General features: G+C 47.8%; 1 pseudogene; it reads right to left on the reverse strand.

The window, feature by feature from the left end:
* LOC121563201 overlaps positions 1–19,357 on the reverse strand; it is a 32,272-nt pseudogene extending 12,915 nt beyond the window's left edge.
* Between the last annotated feature and the right edge of the window lie 327 nt (positions 19,358–19,684).

The following is a 19,684-nucleotide window of genomic DNA, read 5'->3' on the forward strand; positions in this document are numbered from 1 at the left end:
AGTGGAGAGCAGGATGGTGGTGGCAGGAGGAAGCGGAGGCAGGAGTCAGGTTCAAATATCTGTGGCACAGGAGAAAAAGTAAATAAACAGTCCAAAAAAACACAAGAGCGAAAACAGACAGGTTGAGTCGGCAGCGAGACTAACATGGTTGTCTTGACTATGATCTGGACGATGAGTGGAAAGTTTGACCGGGTCTTAAAGGCTGAGGTGATTATGGTGAATGAGCTGCAGCTGGAACCCTGACTCCCGCACACCAGACTTCACTCCTGCAATCAAGGACAGACAGAGGGGAGGAGGAGAGCAGAGAGAGAGCTACCTAGCAGCAGTAGGCCTAACAGGGTAAAGACCATCACTTGTTGTCTTGTTGGGAATAGTAATAATTTGTGACAGTACGCATTGTATTAGTCTAACGGTTGTTTTTAATTTAGTTTCTCACATTAAACAGACATTTGAGAAGGATTTGAGAAGCGAATTGCTTGCAGTTGTACCTATGACACACAGACACACTAAAGCTGTACAGTGTAGTTAGAAAAGTCAATTTACATTATTTGCAGATGTGTTCCCTTTTATTTACAAATCGAAAAATGTAACATTTGAAATGAATGTGGCAGAACAGTTAAGCATAGAGTTCCTGTGGGAGTCTTCTCCTTCAGTCTTTTTGCCTCCTATGCCTCGTCCCTATTAGATGGGATTTTCCCAATGCCAAGTTCACCTGAGACAGCCGCTATCCAGTGTCATGTGTTGCTGAATTACAGATCTCGTATCCCAATGTCGCTGCTGTCCATGGTCTGAAATATCCAATCTTCGGCTATTTGCATACATAGGACCATCCACACTTGACACCACACACACAAGTTAATGCTAATATCACACACACTTTTGAACATTGCACAACCTGCAACAAGACACTGAAACAGCACTTAATTTCAAGTTTGTTTGTTTCTGAATAAAGATGCGAAGAATGAAATCAATGTGTGGAAGGAGATTGGACAATGTATAGGCATTCCCTATAGCTATATTTGACTGGAGCATGACGTCAGATTGCTTTGTTTCAGCCAGAATGGAAATTTGGTCTGAGAAACTATGCCCATTATAGCATGACTATTTCAGACAGAATTCACTTAATATTGTCTGTAAAAATATAAATAAGGCAATGTTTATATGACCCCCTTCAAACATTCACATATTTATCATTTTCTTGCAGATATACAGTACATTCAGAAAGTATTCATACCCCTTAACTTATTCCACATGTTGTTTTCTTACAGCCTGAATTCAAAATGGATTCAATTATAATATTTTCTCTCACGCGCATACAATACCCCATAATGACAAAGTGAAAACACGTTTTTGAAATTTTTGCAAATGTATTGGAAATGAAATACAGAAATACTCATTTATATAAGTATTCACACCCCTGAGTCGATTAAAGCTGTGTCTTTCTGGGTAAGTCTCAAGAGCTTTGCACAACTGGATTGTAAAATATATGCAATATACATTATATAGACAGCCATTTTTTTTTTGCCATAAGTTTTCAAGCCAAATTAAGTCAAAACTGTAACTAAGCACTCAGGAACATTCAATGTCATCTTGGTAAGCAACTCCAGTGAATATTTGGCCTTGTGTTTTAGGTTATTGTCCTGCTGAAGAGGGAATTTGTCTCCCAGTGTCTGTTGGAAAGCGAGACTGAACCAGGTTTTCCTCTAGGTTTCTGACTGTACTTAGCTCTATTCTGTTTCCTTTTTATCCTAAAAAAGTCTCTAGTCTGCCAATGAGATGCATACCCATAACATTGATGCAGCCACCACCATGCTTGGAAATATGAAGAGTGGTACTCAGTGATGTGTTGTGTTGGATTTGCCCCAAACATTACACTTTGTATTCAGGACATAAAGTTAATTTCTTTGCCACATTATTTGCAGTTTTACTTTAGTGCCTTATTGCAAACACAATGCATGTAAGGTTTCTTCTTTACATTTACATTTTAGTCATTTAGCAGACGCTCTTATCCAGAGCGACTTACAGTTAGTGGAGTGCATACTCTGTCAATTAGGTTAGTATTGTGGAGTAACTACAATGTTGATGATTCATCCTCAGTTTTCTCCTATCAAAGCCATTTAAACTTTCTAACTGTTTTAAAGCCACCATTGGCCTCGTGGTGAAATCCCTGATAGTTTTCCTTCCTCTCCTGCAGCTGAGTTAGGAAGGACGCCTGTATTTTTTGTAGTGACTGGGTGTATTAATACACCATCCAAAGGAATTAATACCTTCACCATGCTCAAAGGAATATTCAATGTCTGCTTTAATTGTACCCATCTACCAAAAGGTGCCCTACTTTATGCGAGGCATTGGAAAACCTCCCTGGTCTTTGTGGTTGAATCTATGTTTCAAATTCACTGCTGGACTGAGGGACCTTATAGATAATTGTATGTGTGGGGGTACAGAGATTATGTAGTCATTTGAAAATCACTATTATTGCACACATAGTGAGTCCATCTAACTGATTATGTGACTTGTTAAGCACATTTTTACTCCTGAGATTATTTAGGCCCCTTGCCATAACAAAGGGGTTGAAAACTAATTGATTAGATTACTAGATACTAGACTCTGTCAATATGTTTTTGGAAGTGGCTCTGCATTTCTCTGCATACACATCATATTTATGTAAGGATTATGACGACCTTCTAAAAGGACAAAGCTGTTTATGTGTGTTCCCTTGTCTCCACTGTCACCACATCCCTCGGATGTGTGCAAACAGAGCATCTATATCAGGGATGGGCAACCCAGTCCTCGGGACCTGATTGGTGTTAGCACTGTTCCCCCAGCCCCAGCTAACACATTTGACTCTAATAATCAATTACTCATGGGCTTCAGTTTAGAATGCAATAAGTTTAATCAGCTGTGTTTGCTAGGGATGGGGGAAAAAGGTGACACCACTCCGACCCCCAAGGACTGGAATTGTCCACGCCTGATCTTTATATGGTAGGACCAGTACCAGATTAATATGGAGGGCGAAAGAAACGCACACCTATTTAGGCGAGGTGCTGGCTATCGGGAGTAGAACACTTGAAAAAGAAAAGGAGAGGCCGCGACACTCTAGGAGCTCAGATGCCAATACTTAATAACTTAATAACCAACGTCAGGATACCTGATGAAGACAGCTTGTCTGTTCGAAACTTTGTTATTAGGTTATTAAATTATTGCATCTGAGCTCCTAGAGTGTGCGGAAAAAGTGTGACACCACTCCGGCCCCCAAGGACAGGAATTGTCCATCCCTGATCTATATGGTGGAACTGTACCAGACCTGAATGAATGTGTCTGTTTTGAATATTCACGGAGACAGAATGATGTGGTTGGATAGCAGAGACGTCATGCCCAAAGGGGGCACAGGGTCACCTGCCCCCTCAGATTTGTGATGTTTAAATTTGTCTTGTTATTTTTTTCTCTGTCATACTACTAACCATGAAGTTGGCTTTAGCTAGCCCAGATAGGATCCCATTCTCCCAACCTAATAACTACACTGAACAAAATATTAACGCAATATGTAAAGTGTTGGTCCCATGTTTCATGAGCTGGAAATAAAAGCGTGAAATATTTTGTTCGCACAAAAAGCTTATTTTTCTCAAATTGTGTGCACAAATTTGTTTTCATCCTTAAGCTTGAGCATTTCTCCTTTGCCAAGATAATCCATCCACCCTGACAAATATGGCATATCAAGAAGCTGATTAAACAGCATGATAATTACACAGGTGCAGCTTGTAGCTGAGGATAATAAATGCCACTCTAAAATGTGCAGTTTTGTCACACAACACAATGCACAGATGTTTCAAGTTTTGAGGCAGCGTGCAATTGGCTTACGGACTGCAGGAATGTCCACCAGAGCTGTTAACAGATATGTTTATGTTAATTTTCAACCATAAGCCAAGGCGGCTTTAGAGAACTTGGTAGTACTTCTAACTGGCCTCACGACTTCAGACCACTTGTAAAGCAGCGGTATGGGCGAGCTGTTGGCTGATGTCAACATTGCGAATGCTCCATGGTGGCAGTGGGGTTATGGTATGGGCAGGCATAAGCTACAGACAATGAACACAATTGCATTTATCGATGACAATTTGAATGCACAGATATACCGTGGGATAGTGTACGTGCACAAAGTGAATTTGTAACATGTATATCATTCTTACTTGTTGTTCTTTATATTTACTACCATTGCCTATTGTAAGTTGCCTCTCTGTGTTTTACTGTGTTGTGTAATACTCCGCAGGTAGCATTATGCCATTAATACAGCCCTTCCTTTGTTAATAGCGTTGTTGCTCTACTTGTGCTATTGTCATGAGCACTCTCTCTCCCTGGTAGCAACATTAATTGCATTCAATTATCTTCCACTCTGCTCACCTCCCTCTCTCTACTCAGCCTAACTAGCTCCACCTGCCCTGCTCTGCTCTTGTTACCTGGCCAGCTGCACTGCATTTCCCACTCACCATCCTCACCTTGCCTCACTCTGTTCTAATTACTCTGCCAGCTGAACTGCATTTCCCCACTACCTCTCCCAGTATATCAAGCCCTGGTTTTCAGCCAAGCCCTGTCAGATCGTCTTCAAACCCGGACCAGTAACCTGCCTGTCTGCGCTCTGACTCCTGTTTGTGATACCGATCCTTTCTTGACTGCCTCCTTGTTCTACTGCCCCGTCTATCCCAACCTGCCTTCTGGACCTCGACTACTCTCCGATCTTCAGCCCCTCCGGTAACTCGTTTCTGCCTTCTGTCTCTCACCACGATATTTGCCCAGCCCTGATCTGTACTTCTGCCTGCCATTCATATTGCTGTTGTGTGTGTGTGTTCCCCAGGTCTCCGACCACCAGATGAGCGTGCCCAGACGTTTCACCACCCTCAGCCCGATACGCCGCTCCATCACTGGGGAACACACACACTAAGCACTTGGACTGGACACCCCCGGACATTTGGTGACCCCCGGAGCACAGGTACCCACAGGAGGACCCTGAAAGACCCCTGACACCCCTGGGACTCCTCTTCCCGCCTGTAACCTTGAATAAAGAACTCTGAATTTGAACTTGCGCTCTTGGGTCCTCTTCTGTTCGTGACAGAACGATCTGACCATCATGGACCCAGCGCACTCCCTGACCACGATGGAGGAAGAGCCAGAGAGGACTGCCCTACAGCGACTGGAACGCTCTGAGGGAGACATAAATCGGATGGCTGGCGACATCGCTTTCCCCTTCTCCAGCTATTCAACCAGCAGCAACAACAGTTCCAACTGCAGCAACAACAGCTAGCCCAAGCCCTGCAACTACTCTCAAGCCCGGCTACTCCACCTGCACCCCCCTGGTCCTTTTGTTCCTGTACCACCGATACTCCTTCATCCCTCCGCTGGAGGTCCCAATGCTGCAGGCCCGGCAGTGCTGCCACCAGATCCCCACGCTCCTGAACCAAGGATTGGGAACCCGGAACGTTTTGATGGCAACCAGAAGCAAGTAAGACCATTCTTGAGCAGCTGCCGAATCCAGTTTGCACTACAGCCCAGGACTTTCTCAACAGAGGGAGCCAAGGTGGGGTATGTCATCACACATCTCACCGGTCGAGCTCGGTTGTGGGGAACGGCGGAATTCGACCGGCAAACCCCAGCCTGTGCCTCCTTCAGTGCCTTTGAGGAGGAGATGTTAAAGGTCTTTGACCTAGGCTCGCCAACAGCCGAAGCGCCACAAGCTCTGCTCACCATCCGTCAGGGCAATCGGACAGTGGCAGACTTCTCCATTGACTTTCGTACCCTGGCCAGTCAAAGCTCGTTTTAACCCAGAGGCACTGGTGCAAGCCTTCCTCCATAGCCTGGCGGACTATATCAAGGACGAGCTTGTTTCCCATGACCCGCCCTCAACGCTTGATGCCGCCATTGACCTTGCCGTTCGCATTGACCGCCGTATACAGACCCGGAGGAGGGAGAAGGGCCGTCTCAGTCAACCTGCCATCCGTACTCGGGTCGATACCGCTTCTGTCCAGCCCCTGCCTGTCAAGTCCCATAGCCAACTCAATCAGCCTGAGCCCATGGAGATTGGCCGTGCCTCTCTGACTCCCGAGGAGCGTCGGCGCCGTCTAAGCTCCAACCTTTGCCTCTACTGTGGTGGCGAGAATCACCGTGTCGCTACTTGTCCGGCAAAAGCCGCAGCTCACCAGGTGTAGGGGAGATCCGGGTGAGCTCAACAAGCCTTCAGTCTCCCTCCATCCGAAAGACCCTGCTTCATCTCCGCCTTCAGCTTTCTGACAAGACTCATACATTGGCCGCCCTTGTGGATTCCGGAGCCGAAGCAAACATCATGGACCCTGAGCTTGCACAGCAACTGGGCGTGAACCATCATCAACTGACACAACCCATTCCTGCACGAGCCCTGGATGGGCATCATCTTGGCACTGTCACTCATATCTCCGCTCCTGTGACAATCCTGCTGTCAGGAAACCACCAGGAGTCCATCCAGTTTCACCTCCTACACTCACCTGGCCAACCACTCATTCTTGGATACCCGTGGCTCCGTCAGCACAACCCCCCACATCGACTGGGAGACAGGAACAGTCCGTGAGTGGGGAAGGAGTTGTCACCAGACCTGTTTAAGGGGGCCACCCTGCCCGTTCACCGGGAAGGATCTAGCGCTACCTCCGACATATCCAATGTTCCGGCCTGTTACCACAGCCTGAAAGAGGTGTTCAACAAATCCAAGGCGACATCTCTACCCCCCACACAGACCCTATGACTGCGCGATTGATCTCCTGCCTGGCACAGCACCTCCCAAGGGTCGTCTGTATTCACTGTCAGCCCCGGAAAGAAAGGCCATGGAGGACTACATTAATGACTCTCTTGCCTCCGGGATAATTAGACCGTCGTCTTCCCCCGCAGGAGCGGGATTCTTCTTTGTCGGCAAGAAGGACGGTTCTCTTCGTCCATGCATAGATTACCGGGGTCTGAACGACATCACGGTTAAGAATCGCTACCCACTGCCCTTACTTTCGTCTGCCTTCGAACTGCTGCAGGGAGCCACTGTATTCACTAAGCTGGACCTTCGCAATGCCTACCATCTGGTGCGGATGAGGGAGGGAGACGAATGGAAGACAGCGTTCAACACACCAACCGGCCACTATGAATATCTCGTCATGCCCTTCGGCCTCACCAATGCCCCAGCAGTTTTTCAAGCCCTAGTGAATGATATCCTCAGGGACATGCTAAATACGTTCGTATTTGTGTACCTTGACGATATTTTAATATTCTCAAAGACTCTGTCAGAACACACGCACCACGTCCGGTTGGTCCTGCGCCGCCTGCTGGAGAACTCTCTTTTCGTGAAGGCAGAGAAGTGCGAGTTCCATGCCAAGACCGTTTCATTCCTGGGGTATGTGGTGACCGAGGGCAGCATTCAGATGGATCTCACGAAGGTGTCGGCTGTCACTTCCTGGCCAGTTCCTGAGTCTCGGAAGAAGTTGCAACAGTTCCTGGGCTTTGCCAACTTTTATAGGAGATTCATCAGAAACTATAGCACAGTGGCTGCACCCCTCACGGCGCTAACCAGCACTAAACAACCGTACCAATGGACATCAGCTGCTGATAAGGCCTTCAATATCCTCAAGACATGTTTCACTTCTGCTCCCATCCTCCAGATGCCAGATGCAGCAAGGCAGTTTGTGGTGGAGGTAGATGCTTCGGACGTGGGAGTGGGTGCAGTGCTTTCTCAAAGAGCAGCTGAGGATGGCAAGATGCACCCCTGTGCCTTCTACTCCCGTCGGCTAACCCCTGCCGAATGCAACTACGACATTGGGAACCGCGAGCTGTTGGCTGTCAAGCTCGCCCTTGAAGAATGGCGGCACTGGTTAGAGGGGTCAAAGGAACCATTCGTAGTGTGGACAGACCACAAGAACCTGGAGTATATCCAAACAGCCAGGAGGCTGAACTCCCGTCAACAGCGGTGGTCTCTGTTCTTTACGCGCTTCAATTTCACGCTCTCCTACCGCCCGGGATCTCGCAACATCAAACCTGATGCTCTTTCCCGGATGTTTCAGAAGGACGAGACCACCGCCATGACAGCTCCCATTCTTCCCAGCCACTTGGTCGTAGCGGCCCTCACCTGGGAGATCGAGAAGCAGGTCATGGAGGCTCTTCGGGACCAGCCAGGTCCAAGCACCAGCGCCCCCAACCGTCTGTTTGTTCCAGCAAATCTCAGGTCACCTGTGATTCAGTGGGGGCACGAATCCCGTCTGGCCTGTCATCCCGGCATCACTCGCACCCTTCATCTGGTCCGCCAGCGGTTCTGGTGGCGGGGGATGAGACGGGATGTCCGAGAATTCATCCGAGCTTGTCCCACTTGTAACCGAAACAAGACTCCCAACCAGCCTCCTGCTGGGTTGCTGCAACCCCTACTCATACCCAAGAGGCCCTGGTCCCACGTTTCACTGGACTTTGTTACGGGCCTTCCGCCCTCTGACGGACACACAGTCATCCTTACCATTGTTGACCGCTTTAGTAAGATGACCCACTTCGTGCCCCCTTCCCAAACTACCCTCTGCTAAAGAGACCTCCCAGGTGGTCCTGGAACATGTGTTTCGTATCCATGGCCTACCCCAGGATATAGTGTCAGACCGGGGCCCGCAATTCTCAGCAACCTTTTGGAAGGAGTTCTGTCATCTCCTTGGGGCCACCGCCAGCCTATCGTCTGGATTCCACCCGCAGTCAAACGGCCAGACTGAACGCATGAACCAGGAGCTGGAGAAGGCACTGAGGTGTGTGGCTTCCCAAAATCCCCCGGGCCTGGGCTCAACACCTGCTCTGGGTGGAATATGCCCATAATTCACTCACCAGTTCCTCCACCGGGCTCTCCCCCTTTCAGTGTGTCTACGGGTATCAACCTCCACTGTTTGCCAGCCAGGAGGCGGATGCCACCTGTCCGTCTGCTCTTGCGTATGCCCGCCGCTGCCGCCGCACTTGGGCCCAGGCTCGCACTGTGCTCCTGAAGTCTGGAACCAGCTACGCCGTCGGGTGCCAACCGACGGAGGACCCCAGCACCTACTTACCGGGTTGGTCAGAAGGTCTGGCTGTCTGCCCGGGATCTGCCGCTGCGGGTTGTATCACGAAAGCTGGCCCCTCGCTTCATTGGTCCTTTTCCTGTGCAGAAAGTCATCAGTCCAACGGCGGTCCGACTTCAGTTGCCCGCTTCCATGCGGGTCCACCCCACCTTCCACGTCTCCAAGGTCAAGCCGGTCCATGAAAGTCCCCTGGTCCCTGCAGCTCCGGCGCCACCTCCTCCGCGCCTCGTAGATGGCGGTCCTGTCTTCACCGTCCGGCGGCTGCTCCGCTCTAGGCGAAGGGGTAGGGGTCTCCAGTACCTCGTTGATTGGGAGGGATATGGTCCAGAGGAGAGGACCTGGATCCCGGCCAGGAGGATAGTGGACCGGACCCTTATCACTGACTTCCACCGACTACATCCTGATCAGCCTGCAATCCGTAGGGGGCCGTCCAAGAGGGGTTCCTAGCCGTCCGGCCCGCCCTGCTCCTGTCTCAGTGCCTGTCCTGTCTCCCGACCGTGACCCTCCAGCTCCTTCTGAGGATGAGGAGATTCACTCGGACCGCTCGGAGGAGTTCTGACCCGCCGCCTGCTCCCCTCCACCCTCCCGGCATGATGTTGTTCTTGGGACTTCTGGGGCCGTCCCTTGGAGGGGGGGGTCCTGTCATGAGCACTCTCTCTCCCTGGTAGCAACATTAATTGCATTCAATTATCTTCCACTCTGCTCACCTCCCTCTCTCTACTCAGCCTAACTAGCTCCACCTGCCCTGCTCTGCTCTTGTTACCTGGCCAGCTGCACTGCATTTCCCACTCACCATCCTCACCTTGCCTCACTCTGTTCTAATTACTCTGCCAGCTGAACTGCATTTCCCCACTACCTCTCCCAGTATATCAAGCCCTGGTTTTCAGCCAAGCCCTGTCAGATCGTCTTCAAACCCGGACCAGTAACCTGCCTGTCTGCGCTCTGACTCCTGTTTGTGATACCGATCCTTTCTTGACTGCCTCCTTGTTCTACTGCCCCGTCTATCCCAACCTGCCTTCTGGACCTCGACTACTCTCCGATCTTCAGCCCCTCCGGTAACTCGTTTCTGCCTTCTGTCTCTCACCACGATATTTGCCCAGCCCTGATCTGTACTTCTGCCTGCCATTCATATTGCTGTTGTGTGTGTGTGTTCCCCCAGGTCTCCGACCACCAGATGAGCGTGCCCAGACGTTTCACCACCCTCAGCCCGATACGCCGCTCCATCACTGGGGAACACACACACTAAGCACTTGGACTGGACACCCCCGGACATTTGGTGACCCCCGGAGCACAGGTACCCACAGGAGGACCCTGAAAGACCCCTGACACCCCTGGGACTCCTCTTCCCGCCTGTAACCTTGAATAAAGAACTCTGAATTTGAACTTGCGCTCTTGGGTCCTCTTCTGTTCGTGACAGTGGACACATTGAGAAGAGAAGTACAGAAGAAAACGGTGTTAGCGTTATGGATCTTACCATTCTCATCGACTGCGAGCACACTAGTAGCTCCTGAACCACCACCGTCAGACCATTTCTGGCTGCAACGTGTAACGGCCTGAGGAGAAAGTACCGTCAGATTAGCCAGCAGCAAATGAGGATACCTCCCAAATGCCAGACTATTCCCTATATAGTGCACTTCTTCTAATTCTTCTGGCCCAATTAATACAGCTGAACCATACGTACGTCTGTAAGGCTGCGTTAGTCGAGTTGATGAGGTTCCTGTCTGTAATCTTCTCCAATATCAACAAAGCACTGGTTTCATGCCCCTTTAAAAACCAGAGTCAAACATGTCAGACCAAAATTTCAACCAGAGAGAGCCAACTGTTCAGATGAACGTCATCTTCATGTGGGGATGCTCACCTTACTGCAGGCCAGATGAAGAGCAGTGTTCTTGACTGCATCCTGCAGGGTGAGCTCTGCTTTGGCACTGCTCACCAACAGCTCTGACACAGACAGAGAAACATAAAGAAACTCAATTAGGAAATTAAGCGACTTATTAAAATGTAAAACAGACATGTTGAACTTAAGCCGGCTGGGCGAGGCAAAGCGGAGGAGAGGGGGCTGCGTACCGACAGCGTTGGTTTGTCCGTTCTCAGCAGCCATCATGAGGGAGGTCTTCCCGGAGGCATCGGGGGAGTTGACCTGGGCGTTGTGGCCTAGCAGCAGCTGAAGACACTCCACGTGGTCCGTGAAAGCCGCCGCATGCAGGGGGGTCCTGGAGAGAGAGGAAACTTATTTCACCGATATCATGTAGGACTGTTGTAAACAAGTTTGTTCAATTAACCCTGTTTATACCATAGAAATATAAAATCACTAATAGATGTATTAAAAGTAATCTACAATCCCTCATCCAACCCCAGAGGTCATTTTATTCCCAAGACAACATTATTCTCCAGAAGAAAAGGACTTTGTCATGTGCTGTAGTTACCGGTTCTTGGTGTCAGTGGCGTTGACAATGGCCGGCCCCAGAGTGTCAATCAGCATCTCTGCAGCCCCCTCGTTGTCATTGATCACAGCTCAGTGGAGGGGCTGAACGAGTTGCCCTCGGTCTTGTGGAAAACCTCCTGTTCCAGCAGCACCTCTACACACGTGTCATGGCCTAGTGGAAGATTGATTCATACCGGAAAAAGATGACGTCGCTGCAGACCACAACAATACTCTCAGAGAAAGCTACACATCTGACAATGGTGAAGTCACAAAATATGTTTTAGCTACAACATATGCTATGTCAATCCCTGACAAAGTCCTGTTTCAGTGTAAGGTCCTCCACTGAGAGTCATAACCCCTAATTCTGTTGTAGTCTTGTTCATTCCCCCACATGGCTCCGTCCACACCAATCGAATGCTTTTCAAGCCACAAGAGGGAGTGAATGAGTGTACACTTCATGGAGGAGAGAACAGAGCTACAGTCCAGTTAGTCAGTACGTACCGCCGTGTATGTAGGGGTGTAACGATCCATCTACTACATCGATGTATCGATTTATATTCCTATGATCCAACTACATCGATCTGTGCTCGGCGTAGTTGGCCTTTTGGACAACATATATCACTCTAACATCGTTTTAAAATGTAATAAATCGATTGTATCGATACTAGGAAATAACCCATTGGATTTAAGCACGTCAGACTTTATATGGATGTTTTTTCTTAGCACTTTTAATGATAAAGGCTTTAAACATTACTCGATTCAGTCTGCCTATCCGTGACGTCATCGCCCCACGCCAGCAGCAGCGCAAAGGCGCAAAGACAACAAAACATAGCATGGCGGACGACAGAGGAGAAGCCGACGAGCGAGAAATTATCAAGCCACCATTGCGGTCCTTACAAGGAACAGGAATCTAGGAAACTTCACCTGCACTGTCCAGTATCCAGGTATTTATTTCAGTCACACTGGTTGAATTTTTGGCTAAAAGGTTACTGAATCGATTTCAAGTCACTGAATCGTTTCGGATCGTATCGTTCTAAATGAACAAATCGTGATACAAATCGAATCGTTACACCCCTAGTTGTATGGCCTGCCTAATTCAGGGACATGTTTACGGTGCTGAAGAGAGAAAATCAGAAAAGATCTAGTGTTCCGTTAGTCCAGTACGTACCGTTGTAGCAGGCCCAGTGTAGTGGCGTGTAGCCCTGGTTGTCTGTGATGACGGGGAGGGTCTCCACTGACTGGGCGGCGTGTAGGAGCCCCCCCAGCACCCCGATGTGTCTGGATGCCGCCGCCAGGTGGACAGGGGTCCGCCCCTTACAGTCCCGAACCAGGAAGCTGGCGCTGTGCTGCAGCAGGGCCTCCACACACTCCTCATGACCCGTCAACGCCTGGGAGGAAGGGCGGGGAGACAAGAATGGATTTGAATAACTAATAATCAATGATATAATAATGAATCATCAATTATTACAAATGATGTCTGGAGGCAGGTCCCCCTACAGGGATGAATACACCACTACCCATGGACAACTACTTTTCTGAAGATAATATGTATATTTGAGCCTCCCCGTCTCTTTCTGTGTGTGAGCGTATACAGCCAGCTCTCCTCCTCACCCCTCTGTGTAGCGCTGTTCTGCCCCACTTGTCTTTGGCTTCTACGCTGGCTCCCTTGTTGAGCAGTGAGTACACACAGTCTGTGTGTCCGCTCAGCACCGACAGCATCAGAGGGGTTCTGATACACAAGACAACAAGGTCATATTACAAACTGGTAATAACCAGGCTGAGTCCCAAATGGCAACCTATTCCCTATATGGTACACTACTTTTGACCCGAGCCCATAGGGTTCTGGTTTAAAGTAGTGCACCAAGTAGGGCATAGGGTGCCATTTGGGACGTAGACCTAGTGTCAAAATCTCTTTATTTCAGGAATTGTATCCAAAACCCAATTGACTTACTGTCCATTCCCGTCTTGAACGTCCACTGCACTCTGGAGGTCAGCATTTCCAATCAGCAAACGCAAACACTCCGAATGACCGTTGGTAGCTAGAGGAGGATAAACAGAGAGGATATAAGAATGTGAGATGATTGACCGTTGGTAGCTAGAGGAGGCTAAACAGAGAGGATATAAGAATGTGAGATGATTGACCGTTGGTAGCTAGAGGAGGCTAAACAGAGAGGATATGAGCTGATTGCTGGACGACTATTACCTTCACATGAACAGACAGATTTCTAGAACAGTGGTATTGGTAGATGACATCCTCATGATGTTAACACAGCAGATAATAAAACATTTTGGGGCTGAGGCCCTCGAAGCCTGTCACCTGCTAGCTGTGTACCTGGCTCTGGATAGAAGTCCCCCTGTGCACTGATCTAGGATCAGCTTACCCTCCCCAGATCCTCAGCAATAATGACAAAAAATGACCTTAGATCAGTGTGTAGTGGGCATTTTCACACTATGCTATATAATATCCCTAGAGTGGACATTGGCGTCCTAGCAACATGACCAAACAAATGTCCATCTTGGTAAGGAAAACTTTTGAATTACAGAATCTCTAGGTCTTACGTGATATCCTATGCGTACCTGCAGCGTGGATGGGGGTCCTCTTCAGGGTGAAGTCTTTAACCAGGATGGAGGCTCCCTGGTTGATGAGGACGTCAACACACTCCACATGGCCTTTAAAGGCATTCAGGTCCAGAGGGGTGCGCCCCTGGCTGTTCCTCACGTCTAGATCCAGCAGAGACTGAACCAGGACCTCCATAGCATGGTGGTGGCCGTGGTACGCCTGAATGGAAACAAACACACAGTCTGAAGCAAAGTCCAGTGGTATGCCTGAACAGATATACACTCCTAATATAATCAATGTCCTATAGTAGACCAGTGGTATGCCTGAACAGATATACACTCCTAATATAATCAATGTCCTATAGTAGACCAGTGGTATGCCTGAACAGATATACACTCCTAATATAATCAATGTCCTATAGTAGACCAGTGGTATGCCAGAACAGATATACACTCCTAATATAATCAATGTCCTATAGTAGACCAGTGGTATGCCAGAACAGATATACACTCCTAATATAATCAATGTCCTATAGTAGACCAGTGGTATGCCTGAACAGATATACACTCCTAATATAATCAATGTCCTATAGTAGACCAGTGGTATGCCAGAACAGATATACACTCCTAATATAATCAATGTCCTATAGTAGACCAGTGGTATGCCAGAACAGATATACACTCCTAATATAATCAATGTCCTATAGTAGACCAGTGGTATGCCAGAACAGATATACACTCCTAATATAATCAATGTCCTATAGTAGACCAGTGGTATGCCAGAACAGATATACACTCCTAATATAATCAATGTCCTATAGTAGACCAGTGGTATGCCAGAACAGATATACACTCCTAATATAATCAATGTCCTATAGTAGACCAGTGGTATGCCAGAACAGATATACACTCCTAATATAATCAATGTCCTATAGTAGACCAGTGGTGCGCCTGAACAGAAATACACTCCTAATATAATCAATGTCCTATAGTAGACCAGTGGTGCGCCTGAACAGATATACACTCCTAATATAATCAATGTCCTATAGTAGACCAGTGGTATGCCAGAACAGATATACACTCCTAATATAATCAATGTCCTATAGTAGACCAGTGGTATGCCAGAACAGATATACACTCCTAATATAATCAATGTCCTATAGTAGACCAGTGGTGCGCCTGAACAGAAATACACTCCTAATATAATCAATGTCCTATAGTAGACCAGTGGTATGCCTGAACAGAAACAGTCCTAGACCTCTAAAGTAGACCAGTGTCTCTCAAATCGGGTGCCCATTTTTTCTCCCGCCCAGCATCAACATCGAAGGTCCCTGCCAAGCGTGAGATTTAGAAACAAACACACTACTACTCCTCTGTTGGAGGTTGATTAACTCAAATGGCAAAATAAGGAAATCATCCTCATCATCACCGTGTCAAAATATGCATGTATTTTACACTAATCAGGAACAGATAGGAACATGGTGTGTGAGTGTCTGGACAATCAACTTTTCGTGGAAAAACAACACCATGCCTGCATCCCAGATAGCACCCTATTTCCCATGTAGTGCAGTACTTTTGATCTGGGCCCATAAGGTTCTGGTCAAAAGTAGTGCACTAAATAGGGAATAGGGTGCCATTTGTCATGTGGCGAGACCCCTACAGGAGCAGGTAGGCTTTACTCACAGCTAAGTGTAGGGGGCTGATGGGAGCTCTGACATCAGAGTCGTTCAGGATGTCTGTCCCTGAGGTTTCCATTAGCTGGGGAAAGACAAGGACGGGCCAGTTTAGACTTGTAACATATTTACTTTGAAGGTTAGTCTAGTAGCATGTTTCATGTTGTAAATCTCAGTGACCAGCCCCTGCAGACATACTGGGGTGTTGCATTCGTATCTTAAACAAGCTAGTGTGAGGAAAAGTAACCAACTGGTACTTACCACATCTAAAGGTGTTTCACTTGCAATCTGGAAAAAGAACATCAAGAGTGACGATGCGGCCACGACAAACATGCAACCACACCTTAAAACCTACTGAATATCAACGTCTGTCCCAAATGGCACCCTATTCCCTATATAGTGCATTACTTTTGACCAGAGCCCTATGGGCCCTACATCCATTTGGGACGCAGACAAAATGGTCTGTGAATGCAGGGCGTCTAGTCCCCTGTGGTTCTGACTCACCAGCTCCAGACAGAGGCGGTGTCCGTACGCAGACGCGTAATGGACTGCGTTGTAGCCCTGATTGTCCCTGATCCCTGGGTTAGCGTCGTTTCGCAGCAAATATTCCAGACACCTAGAGGTCAGAGGTCAAGAGTTCACTAATCATTATACCAACATCAAGACAGACAGATAAGCAAGCAGAGACACTTTCCCAAAGGAGACGTGGCCAAGCTTTCACACTGCAGATTTAACACTAGTATGTATTCAAACACGGCCAACAACATACTCTAGACTACAGTGAAATGTGAAAGGTCATGGCACCACAACATACTCTCCAGACTACAGTGAAATGTGAAAGGTCATGGCACCACAACATACTCTCCAGACTACAGTGAAATGTGAAAGGTCATGGCACCACAACATACTCTCCAGACTACAGTGAAATGTGAAAGGTCATGGCACCACAACATACTCTCCAGACTACAGTGAAATGTGAAAGGTCATGGCACCACAACATACTCTCCAGACTACAGTGAAATGTGAAAGGTCATGGCACCACAACACACACAACAGTAAGAGAGGTGTGAGACGTACTTTCCGTCTGTGTCGGAGGCAGCAGCGTAGTGGAGCGGGGTGCAACCCCTTTTATCCAGATCGTTCACACTGGCCCCAGACCCCACCAAGGCAAACAGACACTGGTAGTTACAATTGGCTGCCGCATAATGCAGAGGACTCCTAGAAGAACGCACAGAAACCATTCAACATCAACAACAGAAACAACTTATTGGAGCTGTAAAACATTTACATTTACGTCATTTAGCAGACACTCTTATCCAGTGCGACTTACAGGAGCAATTAGGGTTAAGTGCCTTGCTGCAGTGCACATAGACACATTTTTCACCTAGTCAGCTAGGGGATTTGAACCAGCAACCTTTCGGTTACTGACCCAACGCTCTTAACCGCTAGGCTACCTGCCGCCCAATATTTCCCATAATAATTCCTATATGCCCCTATACTATATTCCCCATTATCATAAAGATCACATATGAAAGTTATTTGATGCCACAGACAGACCTTCCGAAGCTGTCCTTTCTGTTGAAGTCTGCCCCTGTGTTGAGCAGCAGATTCAGACAGTCCAGGTTCCTGGTAACAAGATATCAAGTTCAGAAAGGCCCTCGTACATCTGAGCTATCAGGTGAATGGTAACAAGATATCAAGTTCAGAAAGGCTCTCGTACATCTGAGCTATCAGGTGGATGGTAACAAGATATCAAGTTCAGAAAGGCTCTCGTACATCTGAGCTATCAGGTGGATGGTAACAAGATATCAAGTTCAGAAAGGCCCTTTCACATCTGAGCTATCAGGTGGATGGTAACAATGAGAACCTTAAAGAAAAGAGAAACCCGTACATCGCTCTTGCTAGTATCACTGTTTTTATAATGCTAATAAAAGCAATAATAAAAAGTGATACTAGCAAGAGCAGTTTGCAGGTTTCTCTTCTCTTTCAAGAAGATATAAAGACAATTTAGACCAGAGCGCAAGTCAATACCACCATGGCATGGAACCACATTATACAGAAATTATACTGCACTAATGATCTATACGATTTTTTTATACTGCTAAACAATGTGAAATGTAAGAGTGTGAATATGTGTTTGTTCTTTCTGGTGGCTTTCCAGTTCATGAACTAAATATTCCTTGGTGTAAAGCCTGGACCAGTCCACTCACCCAACAGCTGCTGCAGCATGTAAACAGGTCCTTCCAAAGTCGTCAGGGGTGTCTATATCAAAGCCTGATGAGAGGAGCTTCCGACAGCAGTCAGAGAACCCACTGAGAGCAGACAGGTGGAGGCGGAACATCCCATGGACGCCTCGCCTGCAACACATTTTTACATTTTAGACTTTAAGCAGACACTCTTATCCAGAGCGACTTACAGTTGATTCAGCTAAGATTGGAAACAGCACCACATCACAGTCCTCATTAAACCCCACAGCAGATCAACACATCAGCATGCTGCAATGCCCTGTCTATCAACCCCCCACACACCACAATGTGTTGAGCATAGTCTCCAAGCGGGAATTCGGTCAATGACAGAATTGCAGATGCATGTTGCATTTTTGCTGGAAACTGTGTGTGTTCTCACTTGGCTGTGTCAGCTCCGTTCGTGATGAGTGTATTGATGAGTAACTCATGGCCGTAGCGAGCAGAGATGTGCAGAGGTGTGTTTCCATTCTTTTCTTCACAGTCGATCTCAGCACCTACAGAACACACACACACACACACACAGACACACACAGACACACACAGACACACACACATACACACACACAGACACACACACACGTCAACCACTTGACCCTAGAGGCCTCATGAAGCTTCATGTTCAACCACATTGCAAGTAACATTGCTCTGTGCCAGTGAATCATGGTTTGAAGACAAAAGACAATGCTGAAGAGCCTACTGGTTCATATATATTCAGTTGAGAGCATTCACAGCGACTCACCATTCTGGATGATGGCTTGAGATCTGGAGAAGCGTCCGTGGATGGCCGTCATGTGGAGGGGGGTCTTTCCATCTTTACTCTGCAGATAGAAAGACAAAGATGGTTCACACGGCAGTCTGTGCTGCTGACCACAGGCAAAATCAAACACGTATTGGAGGAGCGCTTGATGGCATTTAGTTTGCATTGTTAGGCCTATTCCATTGGTATTTGAATGTAGACCAGGGCCAAATACTAAGCCATGTGCTGCGTCAGTGTGTGCGTCCCAAATGGCACCCTATTTATAAGTACACTACTTTTTGAACCAAAGTAGTGTACTTATAAAGGGAACAGGGTGCCATTTGGGACACAGGCAGTGTCATCACGGCTCCTTGCTCTATGGGCCCCTGGTCAAAAGTAGTGCACTACATAGGGAATAGGGTGTTATTTAGTTCAGACACAGTGTTGGTCATCCGGTCTCCTCACCTTGATGTTGACGAGGGCCCCGTTGCCCACCAGCAGCTCCAGGCAGAGCGCCCCATGGCGCGAGGCGGCCGTGAAGTGGAGTGGGGCGAAACCCTTCTCGTACACCTGGTTCACGTTGGCGCCACACTCGATCAGCTCATTCACCACCACATCATGCCCGTTGTAGCATGCCACGTGGAGGGGGGTGTTACCGTACCCATTGGGCTAATTTATCTGGAGGGAGCAAGGGAGGGAAAAGAGTGGAGAGAGAGAGAGAGGGGGGGGAGAGAACAAAACAATACATTCCTGATCAGGTCACTTGGTTCTGAAAACCCCCTGGTCCAACCTCTCTCTCTTCATTACTTGGTTCTGAAAACCCCCTGGTCCAACCTCTCTCTCTTCATTACTTGGTTATGAAAACCCCCTGGTCCAACCTCTCTCTCTTCATTACTTGGTTATGAAAACCCCCTGGTCCAACCTCTCTCTCTTCATTACTTGGTTCTGAAAAACCCCTGGTCCAACCT

The sequence above is a fragment of the Coregonus clupeaformis genome, unplaced genomic scaffold (assembly GCF_020615455.1).
Source record: "Coregonus clupeaformis isolate EN_2021a unplaced genomic scaffold, ASM2061545v1 scaf2594, whole genome shotgun sequence".
Lineage (NCBI taxonomy): Eukaryota > Metazoa > Chordata > Actinopteri > Salmoniformes > Salmonidae > Coregonus > Coregonus clupeaformis.